The sequence below is a fragment of the Choloepus didactylus genome, chromosome 10 (assembly GCF_015220235.1).
Source record: "Choloepus didactylus isolate mChoDid1 chromosome 10, mChoDid1.pri, whole genome shotgun sequence".
Lineage (NCBI taxonomy): Eukaryota > Metazoa > Chordata > Mammalia > Pilosa > Megalonychidae > Choloepus > Choloepus didactylus.
The window spans coordinates 14,610,144-14,632,380 of record NC_051316.1 but is presented as its reverse complement, the minus strand read 5'-3'; the positions used below and the strand labels follow the sequence as shown (position 1 = coordinate 14,632,380).

The following is a 22,237-nucleotide window of genomic DNA, read 5'->3' as shown; positions in this document are numbered from 1 at the left end:
GTTAACCTCCCCCGAAAAAAAGATTGCAAATTCAGGGGTCTGTGGGTTGGTGAGAAGCCTGAATAAATTTCAGACAAGCTAAGTGGGTAATTAATGGGCAGATGGAAACACGTGGACTGTATCTCATTGGTATTTAAGACAAAGTCTATTCTTAAACATTATTTGGAATAGAATAGGAGAGATTGTAATGTTAATGTTGGTCAAATAATTTTTTAGAGGAAGGCGGAACTTCACATTCTTAGATGTTACATTATTTAAAGAGAACTGTCTTTTGATTCTCTTTATATTCCCTATTTTATTTTCTTGGTTTTTTTTTCTTTCTTTCTTTCTTTTGATTTCCTGTGATATTTTCTTTATTACTTCCTTATACTTTCCTTGGACTTGTTTTCTTGTAGTTTTTAATTTTTTTGAGTTGGATATTTATCTCACTAATTTTAAATCTTTTTTAAAATTATTAATAAATTTAAGCCTATAATATCCCTCTAAGCATCACTTCCTAGCCATCCCACATATTTTAATTTTAATGTTTGCCCTTGTTATGTGGTGATAAAATTTCATAATTTCAGTGAACTCTTTTTACCTACAAATTAATAAGTATGAGTGTTTAGCAATTCATAGTTGATTTCTGTTATTATTTTAGTTTGCTAAGCTGATGAAAGCAGATACCATAAAATGGGATGGCTTTTAACAGTGGGAAATTATTAGCTTACAGGCTTACAGTTTTGTTTTTTTTTTTTGGTCAGGAAAAAAAAGCTTAATATCTTTATTTTATTTCAAAAAAATAAATTCACACATTTCACACAAATCAATAAGGAAAAACACTGAAATCTCTTTAGATAAATGGGCAAAGGACTCTACAGATGTTTTCAAACCTACATATAAAAAAGTATTCAATCTTGTTTGTAATGAAAGAAATGTAAACCAAAAAGAGTCATCAAGCAATGTAAAAAGGAAAATATCTGTTGCTGGTAAAGTGAGATGAAATCGGCTTCTAATATATTTATGGAGCAAAATACGTTGGTATAGACATAACCCCTTTGGAATCAAGCAATGTAAAAAGGAAAATATCTGTTGCTGGTAAACTGAGATGAAATCGGCTTCTAATACATTTATGGAGCAAAATACGTTGGTATAGACATAACCCCTTTGGAATTTGGCACTACGTATCAAGACCCATAAAAATGCTATTTTTGTTGTAGTTTTTTCTTATTTATTTTATTTTATATTTTTATTTATTTATTTATTTATTTTATTTTAATTTTTAATACTCCTGTTTTTTGACCTGATATTCAAACTTATGGTCTCTAGTCCTAAGAAGTAATTCAAAATAATGGGCACAAGGATGTTCACTATAGCATTATTTATAATGTTGAAAAAACTGGACAGCACGTAAATAAATGTTCAACAGAAGGTATATAAGCATTGTGCTATATCTGATAGAATAATCTGGTCAGTCATTATTTTTAAATAATAATTCTGACTATGTGGCGACGTAAAAAAACTCTTGAATGTTTCATACAAAAAGCTTTAATAACACACATGCACTATGGTTAACTAGAAATATTCATATTAAGCGGAAAAGACTGCCCCAAGACCAGAATTGTTACGACAAATCAAGGAGATTTTTGATAATTTTTCCCCTACTACTTTTGTTTTGCTGCTTTCTTTTACAATGTAAATATTAAAATTTAAAAAAAAATTGCATCCTGCACAAGCTGAAGAGGCTTGGTATAAAGAGGTAGTCACGTGGAGAAGAAGCCAGTGAATCTGGACTTCTGCAATTAGGAGTTGATCTGCAATTAGGAGTTGATCACTCCACTCTTTCTTCATTTGTGGAAAATACTCTTCCTCTGTGCAAAGCTTCTAAGGCTCATGTTCTTCCGTGTGTGAGGCTGTGCAGGATGGGGTCACCAAAGCGCCATATCTTAGGATGGGCAGATCTCAGATCGTTCTATTCCAAATTTCCAGCTAATTCAAGAACCAGAATGACAGCATCCAGTACAAGTAACTGTCATCTTCTGAGGGATTGAATATTCCCAGGAATGGGGTGCTCACCACCTCACAAAGTTGCCTGTTAAGTCTATGCCTTCTGAGTCGTGCCAGAGGCTACACCACATATCCGGCATATCTCCACATATGTGGAGAAGGAGATATAGAGAATTTTAACAGATAAATATAGTACCTTACATCCCAAATCGCCAGGACACTCATTTTTCTCCAGTGATCATGGATCTTTCTCCAGAAGGGAACATAAGCTGGGACATAAAACAAGCCTCAAGAAATTAAAAAAAAAAAAAAAAATTGAATATACTCAAAGCGCATTCTCCAACTACAATGGAATACAAATAGAAGTCAATAATTTTTGAACTGTAACTTCACTATTTACTTCCTACATGACATAAAATACACAAACTCTAATGACAAATCAGTGGTTTTGAACTCAATGTAAAATATGTAATTTTAGACAACAATATAAAGGTGGGGGAATGGAAGAGTATAGGAACATAGTTTATGTGTCCTATTGAAGTGAAGGTGGTATCAAAGAAAAACAAGATTGATATGGATTTAAGTGGTTAATTTTAAGCCCCACAGTAAACACAAAGAAATTATCAGAGAATATAACCATAGAGATAAAAAGTAGAGTTTGGGTTAAGAGAAATGGGGGAAGGGGCAATGGGGAGTTAAGAAATGAGTATAGGGTTGCTGTTTGAGGTGAAGGGAAATTTCTAGTAATGGATGGTGGGAAAGAGCATTACAACATTCTAAATGTGATTAATCCCACCAATGGAAGGCTAGGGAGGGGGTGGAATGGGAAAATTTAGGCTATATATATGTTCCCACAATTGGAAAAAAAAAAAAAAAAAGACAGTCTAAATAGATGACAATTGAATGCCAAGGATGAACTTGGATGGGATTGGAGGATAGAGGACAGGTGGCTCAAAGAGACACAGTTGAGACATAAGGAAAAGGAAATATAGAATGTAAGCTTCATATCATTGTTGAATCTCTTGTACTTAGCTGCACTTAATGGGATTGCATAAAAGAATGTTCTTGTTCATGGGAAGTGTATATGTGAATTATAGTGTTTGTTCAAGGGTGTGAGCAGCTAGCTCTCATATGTTCAGAAGACAGAGCAATAGATGATGGATGATAGGGAGGGAGGGAGGGAGGGAAAGAAATAGCAATGTGACAGCATGTTAAAGTTGGTGGATTGGGCTATCGGGGGAGGGGGGTCAGGGCATGATGGAATTCTGTATATGGGGTTAGTATTGTTTTTGCAACTGTTCCTAGAACTTTGAATTTATTTCAAAAGAAAGACCCACCCTGAATGAGGTATGTCACATCTTAACTTAGTATACTCTTGTTAGTATTAAATTAGAAGGTTCTAATAATGAATTATATCTTTTTTATTTTATAGTATTCTCATTTATAGCTATATATTTCCCCCACGCAAGATTATTGGTGCATTCTATATTTTTTCATGTTGTATATTTATTTCATTAATCTCAATTTTCTACTTTATCTTGTGTTTTCCTTTTCACCCATTGGTTATTTAGCCCCTTGATTTTTTACTTTTACATATTTGTGAGTTTACCAACTTCATATGGAATTGAAAGGAACACAGGCTAGCCAAATCAAATCTATACTAAAAGAGCAAAGCACAAAGGGTCATACTTCTCAATTTCAAAAATTATTGCAAAGCAATCAGTGTTGTGTTTGCATAGATACAGACAAATGGATCAATGAAATAGAGTTGAGAGTCCACAAAAAAAATAATGTGTCTATAGTCAAATGATTTTTGAAAAGGGTTACAAGACCAACAAGTAGTGTTGGGGCCACTTCATAGGTACATACAAAAAAAGGGAAGTTGGACTCTTAACTCACACAATATAAAAAAATGTGAAATATATCAAGCAACTAAATTTAAGAGCTGAAACCATAAAACTTTTAGAAGAAGACACGAGAGTAAATGTCCAATGACCATGGAATTGGCAATGACTTGTCAGAGAAGACACCAAAACCGTTATCAACTGAAGAAAATAAAGTATATGTTGGACTTCAAAATTAAAACCTTTTGTGATTCAAAGGACATTAAAAAAGTAACAAGACAATCCCAAGTGTTCTGGTTTGCTAATGCTGCCCTGTTGAAAACACCAGAAATGGATTGGCTTTTATAAAGGGGGTTTATTTGGTTACAAAGTTACAGTCTTAAGGCCATAAAGTGTCCAAGGTAAGGCATCAAAAAAGAGTATCTTCACTGGAGAAAGGCCATTGGTGTCCAGAAAACCTCTGTTAGCTGGGAAGGCTTGTGGCTGGCATCTGCTCTGGAGTTCTGGTTTCCCCAAATGGCTTTCTCCCGGGATGTTCCACTCTAGGCTGCAGCTCTTCATAAAATGTCACTCTTAGGTGCTCTTGGGGTGTTTATCCTCTCTTAGCTTCTCCAGAGCAAAAGTCTGCTTTCAACGGCTGTCTTCAAATACTCTCTCATCTGCAGCAATCTCCTGGGCCTGTGTGGCTCTTTTTAAAGTACTCCAGTGATCCAATTAAGACCCACCCTGAATGGGTGGGGCAACACCTCCATGGAAATAATCCAATGAAAGGTCTCATGCACAGTTGATTGAGTCACATCTCCATGGAAACACTCAAAGAATTCCAATCTAATCAACACTAATACATTTGCCCCCACAAGATTGCCTTAAAGAATATGGCTTTTTTAGGGGGCGCGTAATACATACAAACCAGCACACCAAGAATGGGAGAAAATATTTGAAAATCATTTGTCTCATAAGGGACTTGTATCTAGAATATATAAAGAATTATTACAACACAATGGCAAAAAAAGACAAACCACCAAATTGAAAAATGGTTAGGGGATCTGAATAGACATTTTTCCAATGAAGATATAAAATAGCTAATAAGCACATAAAAACATGCTCAACATCATTAGTTGCCAAGAAAATGCAAATCAAAACCATAAATAAATGCCACGTCATGTCAAAAAAAGTGTTGGTGAGGATGTGAAGAAATTGGAACACTCATCTGCTGCTGGTAGGGATGTAAAATGTTGTAGTAACGTTGGAAAACAGAATGGAAGTTGCTCAAATGATTAAATATAGAGTTACCATATGAAACAACAATTCCACTCCTAGGTATAAAACCAAGAGAAATTAAAACATATCCACACAAGAATTTGTGTACTAATATTTATAGCAGCATTATGAATAATAGCTAAAAGTTGAAAAACCCAAATGTGAATCAGTGGACAAATGCATGAATTAAATATGGTATATACGTACAAAGGAATATTATTTTGGCATAAAAAGAAATGAAGTATGGATACATGGTACAACATGGATGAAGATGAAAACATTATACTGTAGGAAAGGAAAAGGAGCCACAAAAGATTATTCATATGATTCCATTCAGATAAAATTTCAGAATATAGAAATCTATACAGTATGTCTCCCGGGGAAGAATCTAGACCCAGCATCATGGGATGGAGAACATCTTCTTGACCAAAGGGGGAAGTGAAGGGAAATGAAATAAGCTTCAGTGGCAGAGAGGTTCCAAAAGGAGCCAAGAGGTCACTCTGGTGGACACTCTTACGCGCAGTATAGACAACCCTTCCTAGATTCTAATGAATTGGAATAGCTAGCAGTAAATACCTTGAACTATCAAACTACAACCCAGAACCCATGAATCTTGAAGATGATTGTATAAAAATTTAGCTTATGAGGGGTGACAATGTGATTGGGAAAGCCATATGGATCACACTCCCCTTTGTCTAATTTATGGATGGATGAGTAGAAAAATGGGGGAAGAAAAAAAAATGGCACCCGGTGTTCTTTTTTACTTTAATTGTTCTTTTTTTCTTTAATTGTTCTTTTTCATTTTAATTTTTATTATTATTTTTGTGTGTGTGGTAATGAAAATGTCAAAAATTAATTTTGGTGATGAATGTACAACTATATAATGGTACTGTAAAAATTGAATGTACACTGTTTTGTATGACTGCATGGTATGTGAATATATCTCAATAGAAATGAATTTAAAAAAAAAAAGAAATCTGTACAACAGAAATAAGTTAGTGATTCCTTAGGGTAAGGGGTGAGAAGTAGGGGGAAATGGGATGGTAGCTTTTTTTTTTTTTTTTTACTATTTTTTTTTATAATTCCATTTTATTGAGAAATATTCACATACCATACAGTCATCCATTTTATACAATCAACTGTTCACAGGACCATCTTATAGTTGTGCATTCATCACCCCAAACTATTTTTGAACATTTTCCTTACACCAGAAAGAATCAGAATCAGAATAAAAAATAAAAATAAAATAAATAAAATAAAAAAAAATAAATAAACACCCAGATCACCCCCCCATCCCACCCTATTTTTCATTTAGGTTTTGTCCCCATTTTTCTACTCATCCATCCATACACTGGATAAAGGGAGTGCAATCCATAGGGTGTTCACAATCACACTGTCGCCCATTGTAAGCTACACTGTTATACAATCATCTTTAAGAGTGAAGGCTACTAGGTTGGAGTTTTGTAGTTTCAGGTATTTACTTCTAGCTATTCCAGTATATTAAAACCTGAAAAGTGCTATCTAGTGCGTAAGAATGTCCACCAGAGTGACCTCTCAACTCCATTTGAAATCTCTCAGCCACTGAAGCTCCATTTCATTTTGCATCCCGCTTTTGGTCAAGAAGATGTTCTCAATCCCATGATTCTGGGTCCAGATTCATCCCCAGGAGTCATATCCTGCATTGCCAGGGAGATTCACACCCCTGGGAGTCAGGTCCCACATAGGGGGGAGGGCAGCGAGGTCACCCGCCAAGGTGGCTTAGTTAAAGAGAGAGGGCCACATCTGAGCAACAAAGAGGCACTCAGGGGAAGACTCTTAGGCATGATTATAAGCAGGCTTAGGCTCTCCTTGCAGCAACAAGCTTCATAGGGGCCAGCCCCAAGACAGGGCTCAGCACATCAAGCCCTCAGCCCCCACTGTTTGTGAGAACATCAGCAACAATCCAGGTGAGGAAGTCCAACACCTCTGCATCTCCCACAGCTCTTCAGGGCGGGCCTGAATGTATATTTTTATTCTCCACTCAAATTACTTTAGGATGTGTTGCTATTTCATTCTAATCTATACAGACCTACCATAGCTCACTTCCTATTCAAAGTTCCATGTAATTGTAGTTTTTGAATGAACTGACTGTAGAAGTTACATTGTTTAGAAAACATAGATCCTACACCAAATAAACATCTTTTCCCTTGTTCTCACATGGAAGTTGAAGTTTGAACACAGTCAGTTTCAACCTTTACGCTTTGGCCCGGTTTGCTCTAGTCATAACCAGATCTGCTTTATTCATATCTCTAATTGAAGTCTCAGCTCTGTTTCAGCTTTTTTTTTTTTTTAACAGTTGCTGTATGCATAAATACTGATATTCATATCTGCTGTGCTCTAACTCTTGAGTTTCGGTTGTAACACAGACACCCAATGTTCTAGAGACCAAATAAGTTATACATTAAGGGATTAACATCTCAGAGTTTGGAGATAGCCATTACAATTCAGGAAGAGATTTGACTGCTGTAAGAGCTTACAATGTAGGAACCATTACAATAATCATTTCCCTGTTAGGCTGAATTTACACATTGAAGTTAGTCCATATTGGTGAGGCATTATAGTGTTTGCCTTGGTTTCTGGCATACTTCACTCAACCTGCTGTCTACAGGATCCATTCACCTCATTGCATGTCTCACAGCTTCACTCCTTCTCATAGTTGCTCAATATTCCATTGTATGCATGCACCCAGTTCACCCTTCTGTTCCTGGGTCAGTGTACCCTTAGGCCACCTCCACCCATTGCAATCATGAACACTGCCTCCACAAACACCAGTGTGCATATGTCTACCCATGTCACTGCTGCTGGATCCTCCAAATACACACCCCACAATGAGGTCACAGGACCCCATGGCCCTACATACTCAGCTTCGTGTGGAGCCACCACAGTGACCTCCAGATAGGCTGCACCATTCTGCCTCCTCCTCAACAGTAAATAGGTACATCCCTCTCTCTATGTTTTCTCCAGCACTTTTATCTCTGTTTATATTCTTTCCTACAGTGTTATAGAGATACAGTCACATAACATACAACCATCCACAGTGTACAATCAGTTGTTCATGGCATCATCACACAGTTGTACATTTATCACCACAGTCAGCACTGAACATATTGATTATGAAAAAGTGTTTTTGGTGAATAATAAAAAAGAGAATAAAAAGAAAAATAGAAATGTCATACAATACAATAGTAAGGACAAAAAACAATACCACTACCAAGAATCCCATATTCCTCCCTTATATCCCCCTCTCATACACATTTAACTTTGGTATATTGCCTTTTTACATTTAATGGAAGCATACTCTGTTGACCATAGATTCCAGTTTGCTTTGATTATGTTTTTTTCACAAATACCATCCCTTTTTTCCAACAACTCTGGGTGGTTGAAATTCATTTGTTCTCCCACATGTGAGAACATTTTTATGTTTGTACGTTTAGCAAAGTCATTGGCCACTCCAGTTTTTGCCAAGTTATACAGTTCCAGTGTTCATCGACTATCTTTACCTCTGGTGTTGTACATTCCCCTATCCCACCTCTTTCAGCTTTACTCACAGACATCTTTGTTCCATGGACTTACAATATTGTGCTACCTTCACACAGTATTACGCTATCCATTTCTGGATCTATAAAATCATTCCTGCTGAACATTTCTGTAGTCCTTCAGCATCAAATGCCTGATCTCTACCCTCTTTCTATCTTCTGGTAGCCTGTGTTATCAGCTTCTAACTCTCAAAGTTTGCTTATTAGTGTTATTTCATATTAGTGAGACCATACAGTATTTGTCCTTTTTTTCCTGGCTAACTTCACTGAACATAATGTCCTCAGTGTTCATCCATGTTATTATATGTTCCATGTCTTTGTTCTGTCTTACAGCTGCATAATATTCCATCAGGTGTATATACCACAGTTTGTTTATCCATTCCTCCATTGATGGAGATTTGGGCTGCTTCCATCTATTGGCAATTGTGAACAGTGCTGCAATAAACATCGGTTTACAAATGTCCGTTTATGTCTTAGCTTTCAGTTCCTTTGAGTATATACCTAGCAATGGAATAGCTGGGTCATATGGCAAACCTATACTTAGCTTCCTGAGGAACCTCCACACTGTCTTCCAGAGTGGTTACAACATTCTACATTCCTACCAGCAATGAATAAGTGTGCCTCTTTCTCCACATACTCTCCAGCACTTGTCATTTTCTGCTTTTTTGGATAATGGCTATTCTGGTAGGTGTGAGATGCTATCTCATTGTGGTTTTGATTTGCATTTTCCTAATAGCCAGTGAAGTTGAGCATTTTTTCATATATTTTTGAGCCATTTGTATTTCCTCTTTGGAAAATTGTCTGTCCATGTCTTTTGTCCATTTTTTAATTGGGTCATTTGTCTTTCTGTTGTTGAGTTGTAGTATTGCTTTATATATTTGGGATATTAAACCCTTATCTGATATGTGATTTCCAAATATCATCTCCCATTGTGCAGGCTGCCTTTTTACTTTTCTAACAAAGTCCTTTGATATGTTAGTGTTTGATTTTGAGGAGATCCCATTTGTCTATTTGTTCTTTGGTTGCTTGCGCTTTGGGAATAAGGTCTAGGAAACCACCTCTTATCACAAGATCTTTAAGATAGTGCCCTGTGTTTTCTTCTAATAGTCTTATGGTCTCAGCACTTATGTTAAGTCTTTGATCCAATTAGAGTTAATTTTTGTATAGGATGTGAGGTAGGAGTCCTCTTTCATTCTTTTGGAAATGGATATCCAGTTCTCCAAACACTATTTATTGAAGAGGCTGCTCTGTCCCAGTTGATTTGGCTTGATTGCCTTATCAAAGATCAGTTGTCCATAGATGCGAGAGTCTGTTTGTGAACACTCAATTTGATTCCATTGGCCAGTATCTCTGTCCTTATGCCAGTACCATGCTGTTTTGAGCACTGTAGCTTTGTAATATCCTTCAAAATCAGGTAGTGTGATACCTCCCACTTCATTCCTCTTTCTCAAGATATTTTTGGCTATTTGGGGCACCTTGCCCTTCCAAATAAATTTGATTACTGGTCTTTCTATTTCTGCAAAGTAAGTTGTTGGGATTTTAATTGGTATTGCATTGAATCTATAAATCAGTTAAGTAGAGTTGACATCTTAATTATATTTAGTCTTCCAATCCATGAACATGGTATGTTCTTCCATTTTTTTAGGTTCTGTTCAATTTCTTCTAGCAGCTTCTTGTAATTTTCTTTGTATAGTCTTTTGTGGGCTTTGTTAAGTTTATTCCTAAATACTTGATTCTTTTGGTTGCTATTGTAAATGGCATTTTTTTTTAAATTTCTTCCTCTTGTTCACATTAATTGTGTGTAAGAACACTATAGATTTTTGCATGTTGATCTTGTAGCCTGCCACTTTGCTGTATTCATTGATTAGCTCTAATAGTTTTGCTGTAGATTTTTCTGGATTTTCTACATATAGAATCATGTCATCTGCAAACAGTGAAAGTTTTACTTCTTCCTCTCAAACTTGGATGCCTTTTATTTCTTTTTCTTGCCTGATTGCTCTAGCTAGAACTTCCACCACAATATTGAATAACAGTGGTGATAGTGGGCATCCCTTTCTTGTTCCAGATCTTAGAGGGAAAGCTTTCAGTCTCTCCCCATTGACTACAATATTAGCTGTGGGTTTTTCATATATTGCCTTTATCATATTGAGAAAATTCCCTTCTATTCCTATCCTTTGAAGTGTTTTCATCAAGAAAGGCTGTTGAATTTTGTTAAATGCCTTTTCTGCATCAACTGAGATGATCGTGTGGTTCTTTTGCTTTGATCTATTGATGTGGTGTATTACGTTAATTGATTTTCTTATGTTGAACCAGGCTTGCATACCTGGAATAAACCCCACTTGGTCATGGTGTATAATTCTTTTAGTGTGCTGCTGGATGTGATTTGCAGGTATTTTGTTGAGGATTTTTACATCTATATTCATTAAAGAGATTGGTCTATAATTTTCCTTTTTTGTAGTATCTGTCTGATATTGGTATTAGGGTGATATTGACTTCATAGAATGAGTTGGGTACTTTTCCCTCCTCTTCAATTTTTTTGAAGAGTTTGAGCAGGATTGGTATTAATTCTTTCTTGAATGCTTGGTAGGATTCACATGTGAAACCATCTGGTCCTGGGCTTTTCTTTTTTGGGAGCTTTTTGATGACCGACTCAATCTTTTTACTTGTGATTGGTTTGTTGAGGTCTTCTGTTTCTTCTCAGATCAATGTTGGTTGTTTATGCTTTTCTAGGAGGTTGTCCATTTCGTGTCTGTTGTCCAGTTTATTAGCGTATAGTTGCTCATAGTATCTTCTCATTATTTCCTTTATTTCTGCAGGGTCAGTAGTTATGTTTCCTTTCCTGTTTCTGATTGTATTTATTTGCATCTGCTCTTTTTTTTTTTGGTTAGCCTAGCTAGGGGTCCATCAATTTTGTTGATTTTCTTGAAGAACCAGCTTCTGCTTTTGTTGATTCTCTCTGTTGCTTTCCTGTTCTCAGTTTCATTTATTTCTGCTCTGATCTTTGTTATTTCTTTCCTTCTGTTTGCTTTGGGGTTTATTTGCTGTTCTTTCTCTAGTTCTTCCAGGTGGACAGTTAATTCCTCAATTGTTGCTCTCTCTTCTCTTTTATTATAGGTATTTAGGGCAATAAATTTCCCTCTCAGCACCAGCTATGCTGCATCCAGTAAGTTTTGATATGTTGTGTTTTCGTTGTCATTTGCCTTGAGGTATTTACTAATTTCTCTTGTAATTTCTTCCTTTACTCACTGGTTTTCTGAGAGGGTGTTGTTTAGTTTCCATATATTTGTGAATTTTTCAATCTTCTGCCTGTTATTTATTTCCAACTTCATTCCGTTATGATCTCAGATAGTGTTTTTTTAATTCATTTTTATTGAGATATATTCACATACAATGCAGTCATACAAAAAAGGCATACATTCTGTCATTTACAGTACCAGGTGCATTCATCACCAAAATTAATTTTTGACATTTTCATTACCACACACCCAAAAATAATAAGAATAAAAATTAAAGTGAAAAGGACAATTAAAATAAAAAAGAACACTGGGATTTTTGTTTTTTTTTTCTTCCCCCATTTTTCTACTCATCCATCCATAAACTGGACCAAAGGGGAGTGTGGTCCATATGGCTTTCCCAATCACATTGCCACCCCTCATAAGCTACATTTTTATACAGTCATCTTCAAGATTCATGGGTTTTGGGTTGTAGTTTGATAGTTCAAGGTATTTACTGCTAGCTATTCCAATTCACTAGAACCTAAAAAGGGCTGTTTATATTGTGCATAAGAGTGCCCACCAGAGTGACCTCTCAGCTCCTTTTGGAATCTCTCTGCCACTGTAGCTTATTTCATTTCTTTTCACATCCCCTTTTTGGTCAAGAAGATGTTCTCCATCCCACGATGCCGGGTCTAGATTTCTCCCCGGGAGTCATTCCATGTTGCCAGGGAGATTTATTTCCCTGGGTTTCAAATCCCATGTAGGGGGGAGGGCAGCGATTTCACCTGCTAAGTTGGCTTAGCTAGAGAGAGGGGGCCACATCTGAGCAACAAAGAGGCATTTAGGAGGAGGCTCTTATGCACAGTTATAGGCAGGCCTAGCCTCTCCTTTGCCGCAACAGTCTTCCCAAGAGCAAGTCCTGTGGTAGAGGGCTCAGCCCATCAAACCACCAGTCCCCTATGTCTGTGAGCACATCAGCAAACATCGAGGTGGGGAACCCTGCACCCCTGCACTCTCTACCAGCCTCTCAAGGTGACTCTGCACACTTCCCTCACTGTTCTTCCCCTTTTTTTCCAGTTAACTCCCTTTTTTTAATTAACATATCAAAAAATTTTTTTAAAGATATACAATAAGAAGACTTCAAACGAACCATAACAAAGCAGTAAGAAAAAGACAGCTAACCTAAAGAAACTACTTTATTTCCAACATGTTCCAACTCTACCCCAAGAAAATAACATAATATATCAACATTTCTGTGAACTTGTTCCTACCATACCCATCAGAAATTAACAAACCATGGTCATTCCTGGTCATCCCCAGAACATTAAATTTATCCACAGTAGCTAATCTGTTCTTATTGGGTTATCGTTCCCCCTTCATTAATTGCTATCACTAGTTCCCCTACATTCTACATTATAAACTATTTATTTTAGGAGTGTGTTGTTTAACCTCCAGGTGCTTGTGAATTTTCTAAGTCTCTGATGGTTATTGACTTCTAATTGTATTCCATTGTGGTCAGAGAATGTGCTTTGAGTAATTTCAATTTTTTAAAAGTTATTGAGGCTTGTTTTATGTCCCAGCATATGGTCTGTTCTGGAAAAAGTTCTGTGATCACTAGAGAAGAATGTGTATCCTGGTGATTTGGGATGTAATGTTCTATATATGTCTGTTAAATCAAATTCGTTTATCAGATTATTTAGGTTTTCAATTTCCTTATTGTTTTCTGTCTGGTTGATCTATCTATAGGAGAGAGTGATGTGTTGAAGTCTCCCACAATTATTGTGGAAACATCCATTGCTTCCTTTAGTTTTGCTAGTGTTTGTCTCATGTGTTTTTTGGCACCATGATTGTCTGCATAAACATTTATGGTTGTTATTTCTTCTTGTTGAATTGCCCCTTTTATTAGTATATAGTGGCCTTCTTTGTCTCTCATAACATCCTTGCATTTAAAGTCTATTTTATCTGAGATTAATATTGCTACTCCTGCTTTCTTTTGGCTGTAGCTTGCATGAAATATTTTTTCCCATCCTTTCACTTTCAATTTCTTTGTGTCCCTGCAACATATTGATGGTTCATATTTTTTTGATCCACTCTGCCAATCTATATATGTTAATTGGGGAGTTTAATCCATTTACATTCAATATTATTACTGTGAAGGTATTTCTTGAATCAGCCATCTTATTCTTTGGTTTATGTTTATCAGATATATTTTTTCCCTCTCTCTCTTATTGTCCTTTAATGAACCAAAATTGAATCTCTTTAGTACAGAACGTTTCTCCTATCTCTCTCCTTTCTTTGTTTCTCTGTCGGTAGGGCTCCCTTTAGTATCTGAATTAGGGCAAGTCTTTTATTAGCAAAATCTCTCAGCATTTGTTTGTCTGTGAAAAATTTGAAGGAGAGCTTTGCCGGGTAAAGGATTCTTGGTTGGAAATTTTTCTTGCTCAGAATTTTAAATATGTCATGCCACTGCCTTCTCACCTCCATGGTGGCTGCTGAGTAGTCACTACTTAGTCTTATGTTGTTTCCTTTGTATGTGGTAAATTGCTTTTCTCTTGCTGCTTTTAGAACTTGCTCCTTCTCTTCTGTATTTGACAATGTGATCATAATATGTCTCAGACTGGGTTTGTTTGGATTTATTCTATTTGGAGTTCACTGGGCATTTATGCTTTATGTATTTATATTGTGTAGAAGGTTTGGGAAGTTTTCCCCAACAATTTCTTTGAATACTCTTTCTAGACCTTTACCCTTCTCTCCTTCTGGGACACCAATGAGTCTTAAATTTGGACATTTTATTTTATCTATCATATCTCTGAAGTTCATTTCGATTTTCTCAATTTTTCCCCATTCTTTCTTTTTGTTCTTTCATTTTACATTCTGTGGTCCTTGAGGTCTCTGATTCATTTTTCAGCTTCCTCTAGTCTTGTACTATCAATATCCAGAATGTTTTTAAGTTGGTCAAGAGTTTATTTTATTTACATAAGATCATCTATTTTTTTATTTTCTCTTGCAATTTCTTCTTTATGCTCTTCTCGGGTCTTCTTCATGTACTTTATGTTCTGTGCCATGCTCTTCTTCATGTTCTTTATATCCTGTACCATGCTCTTGTTGTTTGTCCTTATTTCTTTAATTAATTGCTCCAAGTACTATGTCTCCTCTGATCTTTTGATTTGGGTGTTTGGGTTTTGGTTATCCATATTGTCTGCTTTTTTCATATGCTTTTAAATTTTCTGTTGTTTTTGGCCTCTTGGCATTGCTTTACTTGATAAGGTTCTCTTAGGACATGTAGGATTATTCAAAGACTAATCTCTAATTTGTCAGATCTACAGCTTGGTGACATACAGTTTCTCTAACTTACCAGCAGATGGCATCTGTGAGTCACATATTCCCCTTAAGTCAGTTCTCCCCAACTTTGTCTTTGTGGTGTCTGGGGGTCTGTTTCTTGTGGGGTCCAATTGGTGAACCAAGTTTGGGTGTGTTGGTGGTGCTGTCCATGCTGAATTTGGGGCATGTGTCTGAGTGGTTAGGGAGGGAGGGCAGCTTTTTAATAATCAAACCTCCCAGGTGTTCTTGGAGATTTAAGGCTGTTGCAAGGGTCTAAACCTTCTTTTCAGTCTCACTCCCTATTATCTCTGCCACTGACCCACAAGTCCTCAGTATTGGCATATGGTTGCTGGGATTTCCAAGTGGGTCCCTCTTCCAAGCCATGCCCTTCTAGGGCCTCTGCTGAGGGAAGCTTGTGCTACGTCACAAGTGCATGCCGTCCCTCAAGGGAAGTTCTGCTCCACCAGGCCGTGTAGGTGTGTTCCCAGCCTGCTGTAAGGATGGCTGCATGAGGCACATTAATTTCCCTCTTTTCACACAGTTCTGCCTCCCCAGCTCTGGGACAATTAGCTGTGGGTGCACAAAAGTCTATTGTCCACGACTGATATTGGGACATGTGTGCGTGTTGCTGGAAACACTTCCTGTCACACTGGGTTTTTTGACACAGCTCTGGGCTTTGGCACTGGTGCCGGGCAGGAGCGTTCCCATGGCACCAGGAAAATGGCTGCAAGGGGCATGGTAATTTTCCACTTTTGGCCAACCTCTTCCTTCCTCACTCTGAGACAATTAGCAGCAGGTGTGTGAAACACTATCTTCAATGTCAGATACTGAGGCATTTGTACAGCCTGTTCCTGCCATGCTTCATTGTGCAGTTCTTGCTGCCGTATCTGCAGCCACTTTGGGGTTTTTTAAAAAAAGAACTAGTCCACCTCCAAATGTCAACCCATGGTTTTCCCACACTGCAGTGTGGCTGCTAGATATTCAGCAAGCTTACTCACTCATTTCAGAATGCAGACTCCAAATTTCACCAAGTGCACGGTCCCTGTGGATTTAGCAGACCTTGTCCAGCTGGTGCATCACCGGAACTGGTGTTCTGGGTCACTTTCTGGCTTTTATCTAGTATTTTTCATGGAGTTGTTTTTTTGCCCTGTCTCTCCTAGCTGCTATCTTAGGTTCTCTCAATAGTGTTTTTTATAATATCAATATTTTTAAATTTGTTGAGGCTAGCTTTGTGACCCAGCATTTTCTATCCTGGAAAATGTTCCATGAGTACTCGAGAAGAATGTGTATCCTGCTATTGTGAGATATAGTGTTCTATAAATATCTGTCAAGTCTAGTTAATTTATCATATAATTCAACATCTCCATTTCCTTGTTGATCCTCTGTCTAGGTGTTCTTTCCATTTATGAGAGTTGTGTATTGAAGCCTCCAACTATTATTGTGGAATTATCTACTTCTCCTTTCAGTGTTCTCAGTGTCTGCCTCATGAATTTTGGGGCACTCTGGCTTGGTGCATAAATGTTTGTGATTGTTATGTTTTCTTGATGAATTGACCCTTTTAGTATATAGTGTCCTTCTTTGTCTGTTTTAATTGTTTTACTTTTGAAATCTAATTTGTCTGATATTAATATAGCTACTCCTGCTTTTTTCTGGTTGCTGTTTGCATGAAATATCTTTTTCCAACCTTTCACTTTCAGCCCATTTTTGTCCTTGTGTCTAAGGTGAGTTTCTTGTAGACTTCATATAGATGGGTCCTGTTTTTTAATCCATTCTGCCAGTCTGTGTCTTTTTATTGGAGAGTTTAATCCATTAACATTTACTGTTATTACTGTAAGGGCAGTACTTTTTTCTATCATTTTGTCTTTTGGATTTTATATGGCATGTCTTATTTTTTCCTCTCTCTCTTTTTACCTTTCCTGATAATCTTCATTTCTACACTCTTCTCCAAACATTTTTCTCCTGTCTTTTCCTATCGCCTGTAGCACTCCCTTTAGTATTTCCTGTAGCACCGGTCTCGTATGCACTAACTCTCTCTGTGTCTGTTTGTCTGAAAATATTTTAATCTCTCCCTCATTTTTGAAGGACAGTGTTGCTGGATATAGAATTCTTGGTTGGCAGTTCTTCTCTTTCAGTATGTTAAATATATCATACCACTGTCTTCTCACCTCCATGGTTTCTGCAGAGAAAGCTGTGCATAGTCTTATTGACCTTCCCTTGTAGGTAATGGATTGCTTTTCTCTTGCTGCTTTTAGAATTCTCTCTTTGTCTTTGACATTGGACAATCATTAGTAAATGTTTTAGAGTACATCCATTGGGGTCTATTCTGTTTGGGGTATGCTATACTTCTTTAATCTCTATTTTTCTGTCTTTCATAAGAGTTGGGAAAATTTCAATTATTATTTCTTCTATTTTTCTTTCTGCCCCTTTCCCTGTCTTCTCCCTCTGGAACACCGATAACATGAATGTTTGTGCATTTCATGTTGTCACTCAGCTCCATAAGACCTTGCTCATATTTTTCCATTCTCTTCACCATCCTGTTCTTTCATGTATGTGAATTCAGATGTATGATCTTCCAATTCACTGATCCTTTCTTCTGCCTGTTCAAATCTACTGTTGTATCCCTCCATTGTCTTTTCATCTCCTCCATTATGCCCTTCATTCCCATAAGTTTTGTCATTTGTTTTTTCAAGTTTATGAATTCTTCCTTATGGTCATCCAATGTCCTTCCTTTATCCTTCAGCTCTTTTGCTATGTCTTCCCTCAGTTCATTGACTTGATTTTTGAATTGATTTAGATTTGTTTGAACATCTCCAGTTAGTTCTTCCTTCAGCTCATTGAAGTGATTTAGCAATATTTTCTTCAATTCCTGTATCTCAGTTGAACTACTAGTTTATTCCTTTGGCTGGTCCGTATTTTTGTGTTTTGTAGTATGGCTTATTATCTTAAGCTGTCTAGGCATCTGACTTTCTTGATTAGTTTATTCTGAAGCTTGCTTTCACTCTTTTACCTAGGATTCTCTTGTTGGTTGGCTTTGTTCTCTAACCTTTGTTGTTTAGTTCAGCTTATTCTAGACCTTTAACTTCGATTAGTTGATAAGAGTTTTTCGCCTCTTTTTTTTTCTGTTTCTTGCCCTGCCTCTACATTGCCTTTTTGTGTGGTGATCTCCTCAGATATTGTCAGTCCCCATCAGATTTTCCTAGTCTAGAGAGGCCCAGGTCTCAGGAGGAGGGTATGGGGTTTCCTTGAAAATGAGACCCTCCTGTGAGGCCTTTAGACTCTGTGCTTCTCCTGTGCTGTCCAGCAGGTGGCACTTGCTAGCCCACAGTTCCCCCACCAGTGTAAGGAGGCAGGGAGCCTTTAGTTCTCAAGGTGACCCTAACCCAGATGGCGACGTGGCTGACTGAAGCTAGTTAATGAATTCCAAACCCTGGGATCTGAGTTCCTGAAAGGGCTGGGAAGTTATGGTATTTAGAGAATTTTCTCTACTACTAGTCTTATTGCTTTGTCTCTCAGAGCTATCTGAGCTCTGCTCTTGCCTTGGCCCAAATTGCAAGTCTTTGAGGCTTTCTGTAGTGGGCTTCTTAGAGTAATTGTTATAGAAAAAGAGAAAAAAAAATTAAAAAAAAAAAAAAACAGGAAGGGTCCAGTATGGACTATTTACAGACTTTGCAGATCTAATGGGCTATTGAAATGCTAAAAGACCAGGAGTTGAGGGTGATTAAGGAGCAATCAAGAAAGCAGAAAAGCTAGCTTTTCAGACAAATGCTCTACCTCCCTGGATTTGCATATGTGTCTGATTCTGTTTGAGCCCTGACCTTCTCCATATTTTGTTCACTTCACTCCAAAAAGTCTCTGTTTCTATTTTGTTTTCTATTTTTTTGCTGTTTTGCTAGCCCTATCTCCTCTCTGCTGGGCTGACTGGTCCCAGATTTTCTGGTGTCTGCTCTCAGTTTATGTATGGTTGCAGCTTTTGTTCTCCCTCCTGGTTCCCAGCACAGATGGCCCCTCTTCCCTCGGGATTGTACCTGGCAGGGAGGGGCATGTGCCCCCTGGCCATGAAAATTTACAGATTTTGCTGATCTCAGCTGTTCCACATGTTGGCAAGTGAAGTTTATCCAATCCCAAATTCCTCTGTGATGTAGGATCCACACAGTTCCTGGCTTTCTACCAACTGCCCCGGAGGAGTAACTACAACCTAGACTTCACCACTCTGCCATCTTGCCCCCGGGAGGATGGTAGCTTTTTAAGGTAATGAAATGTTCTAAAATTCGCTGTAGTGATGGTTGCACATATCTGTAAATATACTAAAATTTGAATTGTACATTTTAAATGATTAAATCCTATGGTATAGGATTTAAAACCTCAGAAATGAACTGTTTAAAAAAAATCAGTTGCTTTTATGCCTGAAGTTAACCAACAATTGTCTGATCTCTTTCACATTCCCAACATGGGGCTTTGTGTGTCCATCTTTTTCCAGTGCCCAGGGCCTGAGCAAGACCATGGGTTATTCTGAAGTGCTAATAGCAGTGAGGGAAGAAATAGTGAAAAAGGAGAACCATGCAATTTTAAGACCAGCAAATACAGCAGGCTTTTTTTTTTTAATTGTAGAATATAATATATTTACCTAGAAGTGATAATTTTCCAAGTGCAGTTTAACAAGTACTTAGCAAATTTCAAAGAATGTTATGGGTTACAGTATCATAGTTTCAGTTATTTCCTTATTGTGAAATATAACATATATACAAAAAAATGATAACCTTCAAATTGCAATTTAACAAGTAGCTGCATAGCAAATTTCAATGAATGTTATGGGTTACAGTTCCACCATTTCAGTTCTTTCCTTCTAGCTGTTCTAATACCCTAGCAACTAAGAAAAAGAAACTTATATAGAGATTCAGTATTCATAATCTTTGATAAATTCTATGTGGTCTGTTGCTGCCCCTTCCTCTAGTTTAATCACTTTCCCAATCTTCAGGGATGTCTAGGCAGTGATCACCCTAACTTGTTCATGTTGAAAAGGAGTGTTGACATTATGGGAAAGGGGGAGGCAACTGGTTGATGTTTTAAAGAGGTTTATTTGCCTCTGAGTTTGGGGACTTAGCTGGCATAGGAGCTCTCTGGAGGATTTAAGTTTCTGAATAATAAACTTAGTGATTGAAACTTTTATAGAGTTTCAGATAGGGACCTGGGTATTCTTTAGGGTTTTCAGGACTGTTGTTGACTTGGGCTTATCAAACTGACTGTTTGGGATATTTAGCTGAAGCTTGCTTAGGAGTAACCTCCAGGATGGCCTCATGACTCTCCTTGAAACCCTAGCTGCTGAACCTTATTTCATTCCCTTTCTTTTCCCGCTTTGGGTCAAAAAGGCATTCTCAACCTTTCGATGCCAGGGTGAGGCTCATTTCCAGAATCGTGTCCCACTTGCTGTGGAAAACAGCGAGCGGTCACCTGCTTCTGTTGGGTCGGGTGATGAAAGATGCCTGCCTCTGGATTATTACTGCTGATCTGGAGTTTCACAAATTTGCCTTCCTCTTATCACCTTTCATAGTTGCCCTTTAGTGGCCTCTCTTCCAGGGTTAATGGTTATATTCTGTAGCTACAAGTATGGACAAGTGAGTCTACCCCATCTCGTAAAGACCCCTAAGGCTCAAAAATATCGATCTTACAATTCATTACTTCTAGCTTCTATTATATGCTGGAGCCTGAGTTAGCCATATATCCTTTCAAATTGTTCCTTCCCACAAACCCACTTTATTTCCCTTTATAGACTAGAGGCTGAGGCTCAGAGAGCGGACATGACCTTCTCTGGGTCTCACATCCAGAAGGTGAGTGGCAACACTGACTTGGAACTCACCTCCCCAGTGGTTCCACAATCCCTGAAATTTCCCACTGCAGGGCCACCTTGGAACATAACTGCCCCCTGTCCCCACCTCTGCTGGGTTCAGGGATTCTCAAGCAAACCCACTTTACCAAACAATGACAATACACATACCTAAACCATATACCCTGAATACAAACAACCACATTTGAATGGATACTTCACTGTCTCCTGGAGGAAAGAAGTTTGAATTATAGGGTAGTCAGGGAGTCACAGCACAGTACATCTACAGAGGTGGTGATTTCAGGAATGATTTTCAATAATCGTTGTGTTAGTTCTCCCACGAAAATTTCCTTTTAAAGTTGAGATCCAGGATAAGTGCACCTCTAAGGAAGAGGGCATGCTTCCTTCTCTCACAGTTGGGAAATTACCCATGTTTCATTTTTGGGCTGAAGCCACTGTCATCCCTTTAAACATGTTAGTCACCTGATGAGTATTTTCACTATTCTTCAAAATGACAGTTTCTCATTTCTGTTTTGACTTGCATGAACCATGATTCAAGGAACCTCTAATTCTATCAATTAGTGATTCCTGACAACAGTCGAAGGAAAGAAACAGCCTCCTGGTTCCAGCATTCTGGAAAGAGCATTTCATATGTTTATTTATTTCCACCAATTCTGACTTTCTTTGCTATGTTCAATTGGAACTGAACATACAATTAAAGGAAAGTTTTAGGTAAACAAATCATGAACCCATGATTACATGAATAAATTCACATTTGCATACTGCCTTCAATCATCATGCGCTTGCACAAGTATTCACTTAAATAATTGTGATGAAAATTTACCATTTAAAAAAATCTACTTCATATTTTACTTAGTTACATTTAAAATTTCTCACATGCTTCTGCTAATCAGGTCACATGCTTCTGCTAATCATAATGTAAAAAATGTCCTATCTTCCAACAGGTTGATGTGACATGAATTACTAATTACTACCACTTCACCAGCATAGAATAGGACTTTTTAGTACTTGACTACCATCTCTATTTTATATCCCAGGGGTTGCCATTAACAAAAAGTCCTCATCTGGGAAAGTTGGTGTCCCAAGAAAGTTCTTTGACTTCTATACATAATTGTTACAGTTCTTAGTGGAAGCTTAATTTGTCCCTGTTTGTGACACCCTCTTCAGAGACACACCTCTCAATGTGTCAGGGCC

General features: G+C 37.5%; 1 long non-coding RNA gene across 1 annotated transcript in view; it reads left to right on the top strand.

Annotated features, from left to right (window-relative positions):
- LOC119545435 overlaps positions 1 to 22,237 on the top strand; it is a 36,325-nt gene that overhangs the window by 505 nt on the left and 13,583 nt on the right. The window lies entirely within an intron of this gene.